Here is a 19,480-nt window from a genome sequence, read left to right on the forward strand (position 1 = left end):
TACCCTTAACTGAGTGTTTGGGTTCGCTAAAGCCTCCTCAAGCTGTGCATGCTTTTTCCTGTGCATTCTTTCTTGGGAAAATTTTTTGTACCTGGAGGATCACCCAGATAAGCATTATTTTCCTTTCTATAAATTTTTCACACTTTATCCTATGGTAGAGAAAATTCACTAAGGGGGATATACCAGCAATTAACGCTACTATATCCTTTGTGAGTGAGTTTGACTTGTCTGGCAGACATTACTCAAATACTAATGCCGCGTACACACGGTCGGACTTTCTATCCTACTTGGTCCGGCACACTTTCCGACGGACTTTGTCCGCCAGGTGCGCCGGACTTTAAAACGGACGGACTTGCCCACACACGACCGGACTTTCCGGCGGGCTAAGTCCGCCCGTCTTTCCGACGGACTTTCGCCGGAGTTACGGCGGACTTTCAGAATGAACGGACTTGCCCACACACGGACAAGTCCGTTCATTTTGAACGTGACTCAGGTGCGACGGGACTAGAAAAGGATGTCAATCTTGCCGCTTTTATCGGCGAGATTGACACCTTGCGAGCCCCGTCGCGGGGCATACCAGGCCCTTAGGTCTGGTATGGATTATAAAGGGAACCCCCTACGCCGAAAAAACGGCGTGGGGTCCCCCCTAAAATCCATACCAGACCCCGATCCGAGCACGCAGCCTGGCCGGTCAGGAAAGGGGGTGGGGACGAGCGAGCGCCCCCCCCCTCCTGAACCGTACCAGGCCGCATGCCCTCAACATGGGGGGTGGGTGCTTTGGGGGAGGGGGGCGCCCTGCGGGGCCCCCCACCCCAAAGCACCTTGTCCCCATGTTGATGAGGACAAGGGCCTCTTCCCGACAACCCTGGCCGTTGGTTGTCGGGGTCTGCGGGCGGGGGCTTATCGGAATCTGGGAGCCCCTTTAATAAGGGGGCCCCCAGATCCCGGCCCCCCACCCTATGTGAATGAGTATGGGGTACATGGTACCCCTACCCATTCACCTAGGGAAAAAGTGTAAGTAATAAAACACACTACACAGGTTTTTAAAATATTTTATTAAACAGCTCCGGGGGGGGGGATCTTCCTCCGGCTTCGGGGGTCCCTCCGCTTCATCTTCTCCCGGCGTCCGGTTGGTTCTTCTCCCGGTGTTCCAGTTCTTCGGCCGGCTCCTCTGCTGTCTTCAGGTAGCTCTCTTGCCAGCAGAGGTCCGGACTTCTGGGCTTCTGGGCTTCTTCTCTTCTCTTCTCTTCTCCAGATGTTGACACGACGCTCTCTCCGGCTGGACTGCTCTCCGAGGGCTGCGTTGTGACTTATATAGGCGGAGACCCCGCCCCCTTTTGATGTCACAGTCCCTGGGCATGCTGGGACTGTGACGTTTTAGGGGGCGTGGTCACTGGGTGATGTTGACCACGCCCCCTAAAACGTCACAGTCCCAGCATGCCCAGGGACTGTGACATCAAAAGGGGGCAGGGTCTCCGCCTATATAAGTCACAACGCAGCCCTCGGAGAGCAGTCCAGCCGGAGAGAGCGTCGTGTCAACATCTGGAGAAGAGAAGAGAAGAGAAGAAGCCCAGAAGCCCAGGAGCCCAGGAGTCCGGACCTCTGCTGGCAAGAGAGTTACCTGAAGACAGCAGAGGAGCCGGCCGAAGAACTGGAACACCGGGAGAAGAACCAACCGGACGCCGGGAGAAGATGAAGCGGAGGGACCCCCGAAGCCGGAGGAAGATCCCCCCCCCGGAGCTGTTTAATAAAATATATATTAAAAACCTGTGTAGTGTGTTTTATTACTTACACTTTTTCCCTAGGTGAATGGGTAGGGGTACCATGTACCCCATACTCATTCACATAGGGTGGGGGGCCGGGATCTGGGGGCCCCCTTATTAAAGGGGCTCCCAGATTCCGATAAGCCCCCGCCCGCAGACCCCGACAACCAACGGCCAGGGTTGTCGGGAAGAGGCCCTTGTCCTCATCAACATGGGGACAAGGTGCTTTGGGGTGGGGGGCCCCGCAGGGCGCCCCCCTCCCCCAAAGCACCCACCCCCCATGTTGAGGGCATGCGGCCTGGTACGGTTCAGGAGGGGGGGGGGCGCTCGCTCGTCCCCACCCCCTTTCCTGACCGGCCAGGCTGCGTGCTCGGATCGGGGTCTGGTATGGATTTTAGGGGGGACCCCACGCCGTTTTTTCGGCGTAGGGGGTTCCCTTTATAATCCATACCAGACCTAAGGGCCTGGTATGCCCCGCGCTCGCCGCAATAGGAAAATGTGTTTTTCCTATTGCAGCGAGCGCGAGATGCAATACCCTGCCCTCGTGTCGTATCTGGTCCGTCGGACCAGCATACACACGAGCGGGCTTTCCGTCGGACCAGCACACACACGAGCGGACTTTCCGCCCGAAACTGAGTCCGGCGGAAAGATTTAAAACTTTCTTCAAATCTAGGTCCGGCGGGCTTTTGGGAAAAAGTCCGCCGGAAAAGTCCGCCGGCGCCTACACACGGGCGGATTGTCCGGCACACTCTGGTCCGCCGGACCAAGTATGCCGGAAAGTCCGACCGTGTGTACGCGGCATTAGGGATCCAATGGATAAAAGGTTAAAATTCCTATTATGAAAAAAAAAAAAGCACTTTTTTTCTTTGGCAGGTTGAGTGTCTCAGCCTGCGCTGAAGTAATTGGTTAATCGTTGATAAACCAGTTTTAGCAGGTGTTATCCTGCTCAGCAGGTCCAGGAGGCAACTTTATGTTTGCAATAGTTTCTATGACAGATTGCGCCTTCGCTAAGCGCCATGCAAGAAGCTCCTGACTAGTCTTCCCTTTTGCGGTAAGACAGCTATCTGGGGATATTTTGGATATATCTAAAGAATTTATAGCAAAAGAAAGATACCCCCTTTTGCCTTTTAACTGAAGGACTAATTCTGTTTTTCATTTCAAAGTTCCTTCTTCTGTGCCAGGGGCATCAGCCTCCAGGCAGTCACGACAGCCTCCGCCGTCAGGTTCAAAGGGTAATCCTCAGGGTAAACCCCAGGGACAAAAGAGGTCTTGAGGGAAGAAGCCTACAGGATACTGTAACCTCCTTATGAGGAGGTGCCCCCGCTTGCTCAATAGGGAGAATTCTTCTACAGTTCTCAGGGATCTGGCAGAAGAAATGTCAAGACGAATGGGGGACTTCCTCAATAGCTCCAACGTACAAACTGGAGTTCCAAGAGTTTCTGTCTCCTTGTTTTCTCAGATCAAATGTTCCTAAGGATCCAGAGAAAAATAAATCATTCTCTCTAGCATTGGATCATCTTTTGGCAAAAAGTGTTTATGGTGGCCCCATGTAAGAGCAGAGATTGGGATTTGGTTAAATCCAAATGGACATTCTAGATCTCAAAAATCTAAAATTCAATTGCTGAATATAATCTCTCCCTTTTTTGCATGAAGATGCATATCTCCATATGCCTATTTCCTCGCTCACTAGTAATATTTTCTTTCCAAGTGGAAAATCTTCTTTTTCAGTGTGTAGCTCTACTTTCCGATCCAGCTGCTACACCTCGAGTACAAGGTTCTGGCTCCTTTTCTAGCCAGATTGAGGGCCCAAGGAATAACGATTATGGTTTACCTAGTTGATTTGTTCTTGTTAGACCAGTCGGTAGCCCGCTTAGACCAAAAGTATGGTCACCACATTTGACTACCTGGAATATCTAGGTCGGATTCTCAACCTAGGAGGAATCTTCTTTAAAACATGAAGAAAATACTTGGGCCTGATCATAGGTACACCCAGAAAAGGGTATTTGTACCCCAGGCTAAGGTCAGCGCCATAAAGGACTGATCTAGGTAGTCGAAACAAGATGTTTTTCTCCTATTCAACTTTGCGTGAGGTTGTCAGGAAAGATGGTGGCTTCATTCGAGGCCGTTCTTTATGCTCAGTCTCATTTTAGATTGCTGCAAAGCAGTATCCTATCGGCTTGAAACAGAGAATTCAAGCTCTATATTCCCAATGTGTCCGACTCCAAAGCCTACGGCCACATCACCCTGATAGTGCTCAATTTCGTCCGATCTTGGAGGCTAAGCAGGGTCGGGCCTAGTTAGTACCCGGATGAAAGACCACCTGGAAATACCAGGTGCTGTAGGCTGAGTGCGCCAGAGCCTCAGTTTATGGTTAACATCCAAAAATCTGCGAAAGGGGAAAATCCTTCTTTCAGTTACCTGGGAAATAGTATCAGCATATGCCAACCTTTTTTTGTTTAGGTTGGGGGACAGTCCTGAAAGAGGCAGCTGTCCAGGAGAAGTGGCCTAGATCAGAAATGGCCTTGCCCATTAACATTTTAAAAATTCAGGCAGAACACTTGGTTCTGAGGGCCTGAACGTTCAGTTTAAGGTATTGTCCTGCATTGTCCTGCTAGGAGTCAATCCGTTTATGCCACAGCAATGGCCTATATTAATCACCAAGGGGGCACAAGAAGTTGTGCAGCCCAGAGAAAGGTGAATCTTATCCTATCTTGGGAAGAAGACAATGTACTTTGCCTATCGACAGTTTTCATTCTAGGAATAGAAAATTGGCAGGCGGACTACTTGAGTCGCCAGCAGTTTTTCCTGGGAGAATGGTTCCTTTACCCCGATATCTTCCTGTCAATATATCAAGGATGGGGGATCCCAGACAACGATCTGTTTGCGTCCAGGATCAACAAAAAAGATTGACAACTTTGTGTCAAGAACAAAGGATCCGATAGCATGCAGAACGGATGCCTTGCTATTCCCGTGGAATCGGTTCTCATTTGTGCATTCCCTCCTATTCTGCCTGCATCCACAGCTTCTTCACAGGATCAAGCAGGAAGGGAAGTCATTGATTCTTGTGACCCCCAGCGGGGTCCACGAAATCTTGGTATGCAGAGATCGTAGAGATCGCAGTAGGGAACCCATGGACCCTACCTTCACGGCCCGACCTTCTCTTGCAAGGTCCAAAGTTCCATCCTACTTTACAAACGATAAATTTAACGGTTTGCCTATTGAGGCCCACACTCTGAAGAAGCATGGGCTGTCAGGTTCGGTAGTTTTCTACCTTGGTTTATGCAGAGCCAGCCTCCATGGTTATATATTATGGAGTCTGGGAAACATATGTCTCCTGGTGTGAAACCAGGAGCTGCACCACAGGAAATAAGTCTAGGTAGAGTCCTTGATTTTTTTGCAGATGGGGTAAGAAATAAAGCTGGCCTTGAGTGTTTCTAAGGACAGGTCTCGGCCTTATCGGTATTATTTCAACGACCACTTGCTTCGCATTCTTTGGTCCATAACTATATTCAGGGGGTAACTCTGCTTAATCTCCGGTTAAGTAACCCCTGAACCCTTGGGACTTGAATTTAGATTTGCCGGCATTACAAAACAGCCTTTTTTTGGGCCGATATGACATATTCCCTTGGTCCTTTTTTGACAAGGAAACTTTTTTCTGGTAACCATATCTGCTGCAAGAAGGGTATCAGTATTGGCTGCTCTCTCTTGTAAAGAGCCATATTTTTGTTGTTCACAAGGATGAGGTAGTATTGCATCCTCATCCTAACTTTTTACCAAAGGTAGTATCGGGTTTTGATCTAAACCAGGATATTGTTCTACCGTCTTTTTTTTCCAGAACCCTGTTCTTTGGAAGAAAAATCACTACTTTTTTTGATTTGGTGAGAGCAGTCAATGTCTACTTAAAGGTGATTGCTCAGATTCAGAAAACGGATGTTTTTTTTTATTTGTGTTGCCTGAAAGTCCTAAAGGAGGACAGGCAGCTTCGAAATCTACTATTCTAAATAGATTCAACAAGCTCATGGTTAAAGAGGTGGATTCCACCCTCTCAAATCAAAACGCACTCCTCTAGGGCTGTTAGTGCTTCCTGGGCAGTGCATCACCAAGCCTCCATGGCTCAAATCTGTAAGCCCGCAACCTGGTCTTCAGTTTATACGTTTACCAGATTCTATCGGATAGATGTAAAAGGTCATGAGGATATCGCCTTTGGGCGCAGGGTACTGCAGGCTGCAGTATTAGTCCTCTAGTCTCTTATTGCCCTAATTTTTGTTGTGTCTCCCTCCCTTCAGTTGGCATTGCCATGGGACATCCCACATAGTAACTACTATGGCTCTGTGTCCCATGATGTACAATAAGAAAATAGGATTTTTAAAACAGCTTACCTGTAAAATCCTTTTCTTTGAAGTACATCACGGGACACAGAGGTCCCTTCCTTCTTTGGTATACACGTGTGTTGCTTTGCTACAAAACTGAGATACTCCCAGTAGTGGGAGGGATTATATAGGGAGTGCACTTTTTATCTTAGGGCGTGCCAGTGTCCATCACCTGAAGGTGGCCTATAACCCACATAGTAACTACTAAGGCTCTGTGTCCCGTGATGTACTTCAAAGAACAGGATTTTACAGGTAAGCTGTTTTAAAAATCCTATTTTTTCCCTCCTCAGTGTCATGTGACTCCTTAATGTTACAAGGTCGTCTCGGGTGTGAATGGGGAGCAGGTGTGTTTTATTTGGTGTTACCGCTCTCACGCTCTCATACTGGTCACTGGAAGTTCAACATGGCACCTCATGGCAAAGAACTCTCTGAGGATCTAAAAAAGGAATTGTTGCTCTACATAAAGATGGCCTAGGCCAGTGATGGCGAACCTTGGCACCCCAGATGTTTTGGAACTACATTTCCCATGATGCTTATGCACTCTGCAGTGTAGTTGAGCATCATGAGAAATGTAGTTCCAAAACATCTGGTGTGCCGAGGTTCACCATCACTGGCCTAAGCTATAAGAAGATTGGCAAGACCCTAACACTGAGCTGCAGCACGGTGGCCAAGACCATACAGCGGTTTAACAGGACAGGTTCCACTCAGAACAGGCCTCGCCATGGTCGACCAAAGAAGTTGAGTGCACGTGCTCAGTGTCATTTCCAGAGTTGTCTGGGAAATAGACGTATGTAGGGCCGAAACAACTAATCGATTAATTGACTATGACATTAATCGATTACTATTTTCATGATTGATTAATCGGCCAATAACATAATGGGGTTAAAAAAAACTAAAATTAGCCCTTTAAAGTACAAAAAGAGCAAATTACTACTGTATTACTTTCACTGTTCCACAGTAAAAAAAATTAACCCCTTACAGTAGCGATTATCTGCTCTTTTTGTACTATAAAGGGCTAATTTTAGTTTTTTTTTTTAACCCCATTATGTTACTAAATGTCTTAGGCCTTGTTCACACCTATACGTTTTTTGGTGCTTTTTGCAGAAACACTACAGTTCATTTAACATGGTTTCCTATGGGACACGTTCACATCTGTGCTTTTTTTTTCAGCTGCTGCGTATTTGGAAAGGGTCAGGGACTTTTTTCGATGCAGAATGGTGCTTTTTTGGTTCAATATACTTCAATGGAGAAGCTGCAAAAAAGCATGTAGTGGGTTTTTGCAGCAATTTGTGTTTTTTAATCTGCCCAACAACAAATTGGAAAAAAATGTAAAAATGCAAATCGCAGCAAAATTCAAAACACACAGCAAAAAGAACTGCAAAAACAGATCAAAGGCAAACTGCATAGGTGTGCACCAAGCCTTATGCTAGGTCTGGCCACACGGATCAATTTTCAGAAGAGAATATTCATACGAAAAATCTTTGTACATTCGCTGAATGAAAGAATGTTGTTTGAAATTTTCACTCGCTTTTAACATTCTGTTTTAAAATGAATATAGTTTCTGAACGAAAACCACATACACTGTCTGAAAATTCCTTTGACCAAGAAGTTTTCTATTATTTCTACATTTTCCTGTCACTGTGGTTGAAAAATAACATTTTCACTTAGGGGTGTACTCACGTTTGTTACCGGCGGCATAGACATTAATGGCTGTGTGTTGAGTTATTTTGAAGGGACAGCAGATTTACACTGTTATACACGCTGTACACTCACTACTTTACATTGTAGTAAAGTGTAATTTTTTAAGTGTTGTCATATGAAAAGATAGAATAAAATATTTATAAAAATGTGAGGGATGTACTCACTTTTGTGAGATACTGTGTATATGCATGTGTGTAAATAAATATATATATGAAATCAGTGGGCAGCGCCAACGCTTTTAACCCCTTTTCGGCCGCTAGCGGGGGTTAAAAGCGCCCCGCTAGCAGCCGAAAAGAACCACTAAAACTACGATAAAGAGCCACTAAAAATAAACGACTCCGCAGCGATTCAGTGTGAAAGTGCCTTTATAGGAAGTGTTCTCTTTAGATAAATCATGTATTGAACTAGCCAGCAGATGTCAGTGTTTCACAAGTTCCAGGAGGATTAGACATGGACATGAGCTATGAAGACCAAAATAACCGATGCTGCAAAGAAAATTCTACATGCTTATCCACAACTGATTTAGCAAAGAAGTTAGGAATTAGCAATGCCTTAATGCATACTATGCATTAAGGTAAAAAACCTTCTCTGCTCCAGGATCCCCCAGCCTCCTGTTATTCTTACCTGAGCCCGATCCAATCCAGCGACGTGCACGAGAGCAGCGTCTCTCACCACTGTCTCCCTTCTCATTGGGCAGATTGATGCCAGCAGGAGCCATTGGTTCCCGCTTCTGTCAATCAACTGCAGAGACAAGAGCGAGGCCGAATCCCGCTGTCTGTGTCAATGGACGCAGCAGAGGGGTTCCGGAGTGAGCACGCACAAAGTACCTCCATGAGAAGCAGCTTCTCGTGGGGGCACTGGACAGATAGCAGGAGCCAGGAGCAAAGGCGGGGGACCAGAGAAGAAGACGTTTGGGCCGTTTTGTGTAATTCCATTGCACAGAGCAGGTAAGTATAGACATGTTTGTTTTTAAATTTTCCTTTACAATATATATAGATATATCTATATATCTATATATATATATATAGATATATAGATATATCTATATATCTATATATATAGATATATCTATATATATATAAATAAAATTGTGTTTATACTCTTTAACACAACTTTTCTTACTGATCACAAATGTTTTGAACAGGTCTCTGGTCTTTAACCGCTTGCCACCCGCCGGCTGTCATATGATGTTCATCCATTTAAACAGGACATGCGCACGATCGTGTGTGCGCAGCCCTGTACCTTCGGTGGCGGCGTGTCACGGAGACACCGCTCGCCACCGAGGGGGGTGAACAGCCATTGGGCATGGCTGTTTACCACGTGATCGGCCGCGATGAAGTCACGGCCGATCACAGATGGTACCGCCCCACTTTGCACGGCGCGTGATCGCGAGCGCACATTGGTGGCAGCGTGTTTCCGGGAACACTGCTTGTCACCGACGCTGGTAAACAGCCATTGGCCGTTGGCTGTTTACCACGTGATCGGCTGTGATCCTTTCACAGCCGATCACTAAATGTAAACATAGAGCAGTAACCAGATGTTACTGGGTTTTCCTCACACCGATCGTGTGTGAGAAGGAGATTGCGGTAACATCTCGTTACCGCTTACAGTGCACATCAACACACACTGATTGCCCCCCCTCCATCTGAGTACCTGTCACAGTTCATCTGAGTACCTGAATACCTGTCACAGTTCATCTGAGTACCCGAGTACCTGTCACAGTCCATCTGAGTACCGAGTACCTGAGTACCAGTCACCAGCCCATCAGAGTACCCGAGTACCTATCTGTAGCCCATCAGAGAACCCGAGTACCTGTCACCAGGCCATCAGAGTACCCGAGTACCTGTCACCAGGCCATCAGAGTACCCGTCTGCAGCTCATCAAGTTACCCGAGTACCTGTCACCAGGCCATGCCTCATAGAATATACGTTGGGGTGTTTGCTTTCCAAAATGGGGTCATTTTGTGGGTAATTCCACTGTCCTGACGCTCAAGGACCTTCAAAAGTGTGATAGGTAGGAATGAAATGAGATGTGTAATTTATGCTCCTAGCACAGCACGCCTGAAGGTACTACTTCAATTTTGGGCCTCTGTATGTGTAAAAATCTCACACATGTGTTATTGCCATACACGGTAAGAGTAGCAGAATGTATTTTGGGGTGTAATTTTTGCTATATACTTGCTATGTGTTAGAAATATCTTATAAAACGACAACTTTGTGTAAAAAAAAAAAAATGCGTTTTCATTTTTTTCCCCACATTTTCCAAAAACGTCTGGAAAAAAATTAACCGCTCAAAAGGCTCATTATGCCTCATAGAATATACGTTGTGGTGTTTGCTTTCCAAAATGGGGTCATTTTGTGGGCAATTCCATTGTCCTGGTGTTCCAGGGCCTTCAAAGGTGTAATAGGTGGTTGAGAAATGAGATGTGTCATTTATGCTCGTACAATGCCTGAAGGTGCTACTTCAATGTTGGGCCTTTGTATGTTGTGGCCAGGCTGTGTAAAAGTCTCACACTTGTGGTATCGCCATACTTGGGAAGAGTAACAGAATGTATTTTTGAGGTGTAATTTGTTGTATGCATATGCTGTGTGTGAGAAATAACCTGATAATATGCCAATTTTGTAAAAAAAATAAAAAATAAATCTTAATTTTGCAAAGAATTGTGGGAAAAAAATTACAACTTAAAAAAAACTCACCATGCTTACTTAATATCTTGGAATGTCTACTTTCTGAAAAGGGGTCATTTGGGGGGTATTTGTACTTTCCTGACTTGTTAGTGTTTCAAGAAATGAGATTCACCTGATGTACTGAAGGCCTGATCAGATGTGATCAATTTTCAGTGATTGGCACCATAGTTTGTAGACTCTATAACTTTCACAAAGACCAAATAATATACACTAATTTCGGTCATTTTTACCAAAGCTATGTAGCAGTATAAATTTTGCCAACATTTATGAAGAAAAATTACTAATTTGCAAAAGAAAGAAAGAAAAAGGCATTTTTTTCACAAAATTTATGGTCTTTTTTTATTAATAGCAAAAAAATAAAAAACCCACTAGTGATTAAATACCACCAAAAGAAAGCTCTATTTGTGTGAAAAAAGGACGCAGATGTCATATGGGTACAGTGTTGCATGACTGAGTAATTGTCATTCAAAATGTGAGAGCACTGAAAGCTGAATATTGGTCTGGGCAGGAAGGGGGTGTAAGTGCACTGTATTGAGGTGGTTAAGTGCCTAATGTCTGTGGATTTATTTTGCTTCTTCTTTATGACTACATTTTCTGGTGGTGACAGGATGAATAAAATAATTTCATTACATAAAGTTGATGCATATCATTATGTTGTTGTTTTTATTATTTTTAATAAAATACCTATAATGTGAAATGAAGCCAAATGTATAAGACTGCTTTCACACTGAGGCGCTTTACAGGCGTTACACCGCTAAAAAAATAGCACCTGAAAAGAGCCTCTCCTGTCTCTCCAGTGTGAAAGCCTGAAGGCTTTCACACTGGAGCAGTGCACTTGCAGGACGGTAAAAAAGTCCTGCAAGCAGCATCTTTGCAGCGCTGTAGGATCGGTGTATACACCGCTCCTAAAGCGCCCCTGCCTTATTGAAATCAATGGGGCAGCGCCGCTGGGGCAGCGCCGCTGGAGCAGCGCTTTTGCAGGCGGTTTTAACCCTTTTCCGGCCGCTAGCGGAGGTTAAAGCGCCCCGCTAATGTCCGAATAGCGCCGCCAAAACGACGGTAAAGCGCTGCTAAAAATAGCGGCGCTTTACCGCCGACACCTCAGTGTGAATGCACTCTAAATCATTTAATGAAAAATGTGACATCTTTTAGGACAGAATTAATGCAACATGTGTTAATAACTAGTGCTAATTACACAATTGATTAAAACAGTGGGAGAGATTTACTAAAGCTGGTGCACACAGAATCTGGAGCAGTTGCAAATTAACCAATCTACTGCTAAGTTCAGTTGGTTCTGAAGAAACTCACCTGATGAGTGAAACGCATCAGGGTGACATCATCACGACTGTGATGCTTTGACACAGACAGGAACCAACAGACCTGCCTTACCGCCCCAGGAATTAAGCCACCAATCAAGCAGAGATAACAGGAGGAGTGTGGACGATCCCAGAGCAGGCCGGTGGATCCTTTAGTGCGGTTGAGGAGTGGTGAGACTAACTGAATCGGTATAATCCGGTAATTCACTTGCACCTACCTCCATCCAGCACTACTCTGACCTTACTGCACACTGTCTGAACCTGCTGGAGTCTACCACCTGTCGGCTCTGCTCTGTCCCATTCAAACTACTGCATACCGAGCACAGAGCACATTGTTCTTAGCGTGCGACTTTTTTGACATCCGGCCGGGGGTCTAACCCAGCATAATACATCCGCTTTGGGATGGGAGCAGGATCCTTTTCACTTCATACACCCTATCCAGCAGTGTCTGTGTATGGCTCCTACAAGGTCTGTTTTTTCACACTGACATTCCCAGCATTACTGCTATTGTGGATCGGGGACTGCCTGCCATTTCCTTCACAGATCAGCCTTACTTTCCCATATTGGATACTTAGACTTGGGTGTGTATGGGGATGGAGGCATGTTTTGTTGCAGCTGCCTGTCTGTGCTGACAACATTGTCATATTTTAACTATTGCAATGGTGAAGGTATTTGATGTTTTTATATTAGTATTTTTCAATAAAGCATTTTCTATTTTTTTATACCCCACATTATTCCTCTTTGATAATTCTCTTGAGAATCTGTATTCATCTTAACCACTTGAGCCCCGGACCATTATGCTGCCTAAGGACCAGAGGTCTTTTTCCAATTTGGCACTGCGTCGCTTTAACTGCTAATTGCGCGGTCATGCAATGCTGTATCCAAACGAAATTTGCGTCCTTTTCTTCCCACAAATAGAGCTTTCTTTTGATGGTATTTGATCACCTCTGCAGTTTTTATTTTTTGCGCTATAAACGGAAAAATACCGAAAATTTTGAAAAAAAATGATATTTTCTACTTTTTGTTATAAAAAAAAATCCAATAAACTAAATTTTAGTCATACATTTAGGCCAAAATGTATTCGGTCACATGTCTTTGGTAAAAAAAATGTCAATAAGCGTATATTTATTGGTTTGCGCAAAAGTTATAGCGTCTACAAACTAGGGTACATTTTCTGTAATTTACACAGCTTTTAGTTTATGACTGCCTATGTCATTTCTTGAGGTGCTAAAATGGCAGGGCAGTACAAAACCCCCCCAAATGACCCCATTTTGGAAAGTAGACACCCCAAGGAAATTGCTGAGAGGCATGTTGAACCCATTGAATATTTTTTTTTTTTGTCCCAAGTGATTGAATAATGACAAAAAAAAAAAAAAAAAAAAATATTTACAAAAAGTTGTCACTAAATGATATATTGCTCACACAGGCCATGGGCCTATGTGGAATTGCACCCCAAAATACATTCAGCTGCTTCTCCTGAGTATGGGGATACCACATGTGTGGGACTTTTTGGGAGCCTAGCCGCGTATGGGACCCCGAAAACCAAGCACCGCCTTCAGGATTTCTAAGGGTGTAAATTTTTGATTTCACTCTTCACTGCCTATCACAGTTTCGGAGGCCATGGAATGCCCAGGTGGCACAAAACCCCCCCAAATGACCCCATTTTGGAAAGTAGACACCCCAAGCTATTTGCTGAGAGGCATATTGAGTCCATGGAATATTTTATATTTTGACACAAGTTGCGGGAAAGTGACACTTTTTTTTTTTTTTTTTGCACAAAGTTGTCACTAAATGATATATTGCTCACACAGGCCATGGGCATATGTGGAATTGCACCCCAAAATACATTTAGCTGCTTCTCCTGAGTATGGGGATACCACATGTGTGGGACTTTTTGGGAGCCTAGCCACGTACGGGGCCCCAAAATCCAATCACCGCCTTCAGGATTTCTAAGGGTGAAAATTTTTGATTTCACTCTTCACTGCCTATCACAGTTTCGGAGGCCATGGAATGCCCAGGTGGCACAAACCCCCCCCCAAATGACCCCATTTTGGAAAGTAGACACCCCAAGCTATTTGCTGAGAGACATGGTGAGTATTTTGCAGCTCTCATTTGTTTTTGAAAATGAAGAAAGGCAAGAAAAAACTTTTTTTTTTCTTTTTTCAATTTTCAAAACTTTGTGACAAAAAGTGAGGTCTGCAAAATACTCACTATACCTCTCAGCAAATAGCTTTGGGTGTCTACTTTCCAAAATGGGGTCATTTGGGGGGGGTTTGTGCCACCTGGGCTTTCCATGGCCTCCGAAGCTGTGATAGGCAGTGAAGAGTGAAATCAAAAATTCACGCCCTTAGAAAGCCTGAAGGCGGTGCTTGGTTTTCGGGGTCCCGTACGCGGCTAGGCTCCCAAAAAGTCTCACACATGTGGTATCCCCGTACTCAGGAGAAGCAGCAGAATGTATTTTGGGGTGTAATTTCACATATTCCCATGGCATGTTTGAGCAATATATCATTTAGTGACAACTTTGTGCAAAAAAAAAAAAAAATTTGTCTCTTTCCCGCAACTTGTGTCGCAATATAAAATATTCCATGGACTCGACATGCCTCTCAGCAAATAGCTTGGGGTGTCTACTTTCCAAAATGGGGTCATTTGGGGGGGTTTTGAACTGTCCTGGCATTTTATGCACAACATTTAGAAGCTTATGTCACACATCACTCTTCTAACCACTTGAAGACAAAGCCCTTTCTGACACTCATTGTTTACATGAAAAAGTTATTTTTTTTTGCAAAAAAATTACTTTGAACCCCCAAACATTATATATTTTTTTAAAGCAAATGCCCTACAGATTAAAATGGTGGGTGTTTCATTTTTTTTTTTCACACAGTATTTGCGCAGCGATTTTTCAAACGCATTTTTTGGGGAAAAAACACACTTTTTTAAAATTTAATGCACTAAAACACACTATATTGCCCAAATGTTTGATGAAATAAAAAAGATGATCTTAGGCCAAGTACATGGATACCAAACATGACATGCTTTAAAATTGCGCACAAACGTGCAGTGGCAACAAAATAAATACATTTTTAAAAGCCTTTAAAAGCCTTTACAGGTTACCACTTTAGATTTACAGAGGAGGTCTACTGCAAAAATTACTGCCCTCGATCTGACCTTCGCGGTGATACCTCACATGCATGGTGCAATTGCTGTTTACGTTTGACGACAGACCGCCGCTTGCGTTCGCCTTAGCGCGAGAGCAGGGTGCGACAGGGGTGCTTTTTTTTTTTTTTTTTTTTTTCTTTATTATTTTTTTGCTTTTTTATCTTATTTTTAAACTGTTCCTTTCATTTTTTTTTTTTTTTTTAATCATTTTTATTGTTATCTCGGGGAATGTAAATATCCCCTATGATAGCAATAGGTAGTGACAGGTACTCTTTTTTGAAAAAATTGGGGTCTATTAGACCCTAGATCTCTCCTCTGCCCTCAAAGCATCTGACGACACCAAGATCGGTGTGATAAAATGCTTCCCCAATTTCCCAATGGCGCTATTTACATCCGGAGAAATCTAAGTCATAAAATGCTCGTAGCTTCCGGTTTCTTAGGCCATAGAGATGTTTGGAGCCACTCTGGTCTCTGATCAGCTCTATGGTCAGCTGGCTGAATCACCGGCTGCATTCTCAGGTTCCCTGTTGAGACAGGAGAGCCAGAGAAAAACACGGAAGACGGTGGGGGGGGGGCATTCGGGGGGGCATTCCCTCCCACGGCTTGTAAAAGCAGTCTAGAGGCTAATTAGCCACTAGGATTGCTTTTACATGAAAGCCGACCGCTGGCTGAAAAGAATGATACCAAGATGATACCTAAACCTGCAGGCAACATTCTGGTATAACCATTCAAAGTCGTGAATGGCGTACCTGAAGACAAAAAAATGGTTAACAATAAAGCACAGTAAACGGTAAAGTATAAAAAATTGCATACCTGAAAAGCAAACATGATAAAACATAATAACAATAAAACATTGCAGAATAGAATACAGTAAAAAAGAGCAGAACAATAGAGAGAATAGAGAGAGAGAGAACAATGAAACGACAACTATTTTTTTTTTTTTATTTTATATATTTTTTTTTTTTTTTTTTACACTTTTTTTGTAACTAACTTTTATAACGGTAACCGGTTCCAGGTTCGGGTCTCTCAAAATGCGATGGCATCTTGGGAGACCCTGTGAAAGTGTGCCTAGTCTGTGCAATGCTGTACCCTACGCTAATACTTAACTAGTGAATGGTAGCGTTCAAAACATTCACCAATGCAAAGACCAGGATTATCAGGACAGGAGGGACAATAATAGCGGGTGTCACGCCTATATCCGCGCTTGCTGCAGACACAACATCTTTTTTGGGGGGGTTCGTTGGGTAGGGGTACTCGGGAGGACATAAAGAAAATGCCTCTTATGCAGCCGACTGCATTTGGTTGGGGATGTGAATGGGGGAAGTACGGGTGCTGCAGAAGCGGTGGGTTCCCAATTAGGATTGGCGAATGCAGCAGGAAGGGCACTATGGGCACGACGGGCCTGTCTTTGTCTTCTTCTTGGTGGCAGCGGGACACTACTTGTGCTTGCCACCTCACCAGCTTGAACTGCACTTATGGGACTCGCCACGTCACCAAGTGTTACTGCAGTGCTGGTTTGACTACGACCGGGGTGTACTAGGCCGCTGGTGCTTGCCAGTTCAATAAAAAGCTACCAAAAAACTGTTAGCGATCGCAGGGATCAGGCCTGACTCTGCGAACGCTGCAGTTATGCATTTAGTGTTTTGTAAGTGACAGTGATCGATCGATACTGCACTTGGGTGGGCTGAGCTGGGCCGGGCGGAGGGGCAAAATGCAGGTGCTAGCAGGTATCTGGGCTGATCCCACTAACACTGCGTTTTTGGGAACCCTAAACTGCTGGGGACGCTAGTATAGATCTGATCGGATCAGATATTGATCCGTTCAGATACTATACCACTAAGGGAGGTGTATGCTGCGTGCGTGGGTGTTAGCGGTACTGGCGCTAACCTGACGCTGCTTGGGGCTGGTGCTTGCCAGTTCACCAAAATACTACCAAAAAAACTGTTAGCGATCGCAGGGATCAGGCCTGACTCTGCGAACGCTGCAGTTATGCATTTAGTGTTTTGCAAGTGTCAGTGATCGATCGATACTGCACTTGGGTGGGCTGGGCTGGGCCGGGCGGAGGGGCAAAACGCAGGTGCTAGCAGGTATCTGGGCTGATCCCACTAACACTGCGTTTTTGGGAACCCTAAACTGCTGGGGACGCTAGTATAGATCTGATTGGATCAGATATTGATCCGATCAGATACTATACCACTAAGGGAGGTGTACGGTGCGTGCATGGGTGTTAGCGCTACTGGCGCTAACCTGACGCTGCCTGGGGCTGGTGCTTGCTTGCCAGTTCACCAAAATGCTACCAAAAAAACTGTTAGCGATCGTAGGGATCAGGCCTGACTCTGCGAACGCTGCAGTTATGCGTTTAGTGTTTTGTAAGTGACAGTGATCGATCGATACTGCACTTGGGTGGGCCGGGCTGGGTCGGGCGGAGGGGCAAAACGCAGGTGCTAGCAGGTATCTGGGCTGATCCCGCTAACACTGCGTTTTTGGGAACCCTAAACTGCTGGGGACGCTAGTATAGATCTGATCGGATCAGATATTGATCCGATCAGATACTATACCACTAAGGGAGGCGTATGCTGCGTGCGTGGGTGTTAGCAGTACTGGCGCTAATCTGACGCTGCCTGGGGCGACGCATATCACCGCCGGGCGATCAGGGGGCTAAACCTTTATTCGGTAATAAACGGCGGGTGCCCTGACACTATAAAAAATAAACGAACTAACCAGCGTCACCCGTAACACTTATACGGTGATCAGTGGTGAAAGGGTTAACTAGGGGGCAATCAAGGGGTTAAAACATTTATTCGGTAGTATATGGGGGTCCCTGTCACTATAAAACGCTGACGGCGAACCTAAATATTTACGTCCCTAACTAGCGTCACCAGCGACACTAATACAGCGATCAGAAAAATGATCGCTTAGCGACACTGGTGACGGGGGGTGATCAAGGGGTTAAAACTTTATTAGGGGGTGTTAGGGGGGTATCCTAGACCTAAAGGGGGCTAACAGTAACTGACCTAACACTGTAACTGTCACAAACTGACACCAATACAGTAATCAGAAAAAAAAAAAAAAAAAAACCTGCTTGGTGTCAGTTTGTGACGGGGAAGGGGGTGATTGGGGGGGGGATCGGGGTGTTTTGTGTGCCTGGCATGTTCTACTGTGTTGTGTAGTGTGTTTTCACTCACAGTGATGTCTTCTCTCCTCGGCGCTGGAACGGAAACTACCGAGCCGAGGAGAGATGACATCATTTCCTTTGCTGCTGTTTAGCATACAGCAGCAAAGGAATGTTCCCATTGGCCGGCGGCGATCGCGAGGGGGGGCCACAAACGGATGGCCTCCCCCTCACCTCCGATCGCCGGGGAACAAAAGACGACCGCCTCGGGCACCGGGGGGGGGGTCCGATTGGACCCCCCACCCGCGGAAGGCAAATCACGTACATGTACGTGATTTTGCCTGTCCGTGCCGCCTTGCCGACGTACATCGGCGTGAGGCGGTCGTCAAGTGGTTAATTATATATAGCTTCTAAGTTCGTTTGTTTAATTGAGTTTTGACAATAAAACCTAGAAACTGATTGGTTACTATGCACATGCACAGTTGCACCAGATTCTGTGTGCCCCAGCTTTAGTAAATCTCTCCCACTGTTTTAGATGGCTGAAAGGGTAAGTTCACCTTTTGTACATTTTTTTTTCTTCTAAATTCCAGCTCCCCTATGCACTAATATAGCATTCATGTACTTTTTTTGCAAAAAATATCAAAGCTTTCCATAAAATCTAGTCACTTACTTTTCTTGTCCTTATTCACGTTTCCAGACGTTTCCATTAGTAATGTCTTTCTTCCTTACAGACTGTAGGCCTGACACAGGAAGGAGTTGACCAGCTGATCTCATTAGCACACACCCTGCATCATCTACCCTCCCACTCCCAGATGTTCATTTTTTTAAATGAAATGCAATCAATCAGTGATCACCCGTCTCACTAAATATACAATCAGATTGCATAGTGTATGGCCATGTTTATACACCTAAATTGACTAGTTGCGCTTTCAGTGCCATTAATTGTTAACGGGACACCAAACACAGAAGGAAACACACATTTTTCCATGTGAGAAAATGAGGGGCAAATGCTGCAAAACGCACAGTAAAAAACACGCAACCCTCAAAACGCCAAAATGTCCCATTACCACACGCAGTCAATTGAAATCAACAGGCTGCCCTATGCATGTCACAGGAAAAATGAGCCACAAAACGTGCGCTCCCACTATGCTAGATGTGAATGGGGCCTGAAAGTGAAATTGGTGCAGTAACACAAGAACAACAAGGCTCCATTCACATCCGTGCGTTTCCTTGCATTTCAGAAATGCGCTGCACCAAAAATCTCAGTAAAAAAAACACACCAAGCTCAGCTCTCAAAAAGTTCTGAAGCTTCTTTGGGGCGATTGTGTGTGTAGGGCAGCCCAATCAGGTGGAAGGGCTGCCTTATGTGTGATGA

General features: G+C 45.1%; 1 protein-coding gene and 1 pseudogene across 1 annotated transcript in view; both read left to right on the top strand.

Annotated features, from left to right (window-relative positions):
- The window catches only part of TBCEL (tubulin folding cofactor E like), a 130,106-nt gene that overhangs the window by 63,903 nt on the left and 46,723 nt on the right, over nt 1-19,480 (top strand). The window lies entirely within an intron of this gene.
- On the top strand, nt 3,990-4,108 carry LOC141111557 (5S ribosomal RNA; annotated as a pseudogene).

This window comes from Aquarana catesbeiana, linkage group LG10, assembly GCF_042186555.1.
Source record: "Aquarana catesbeiana isolate 2022-GZ linkage group LG10, ASM4218655v1, whole genome shotgun sequence".
Classification (NCBI taxonomy): Eukaryota; Metazoa; Chordata; class Amphibia; order Anura; family Ranidae; genus Aquarana; species Aquarana catesbeiana.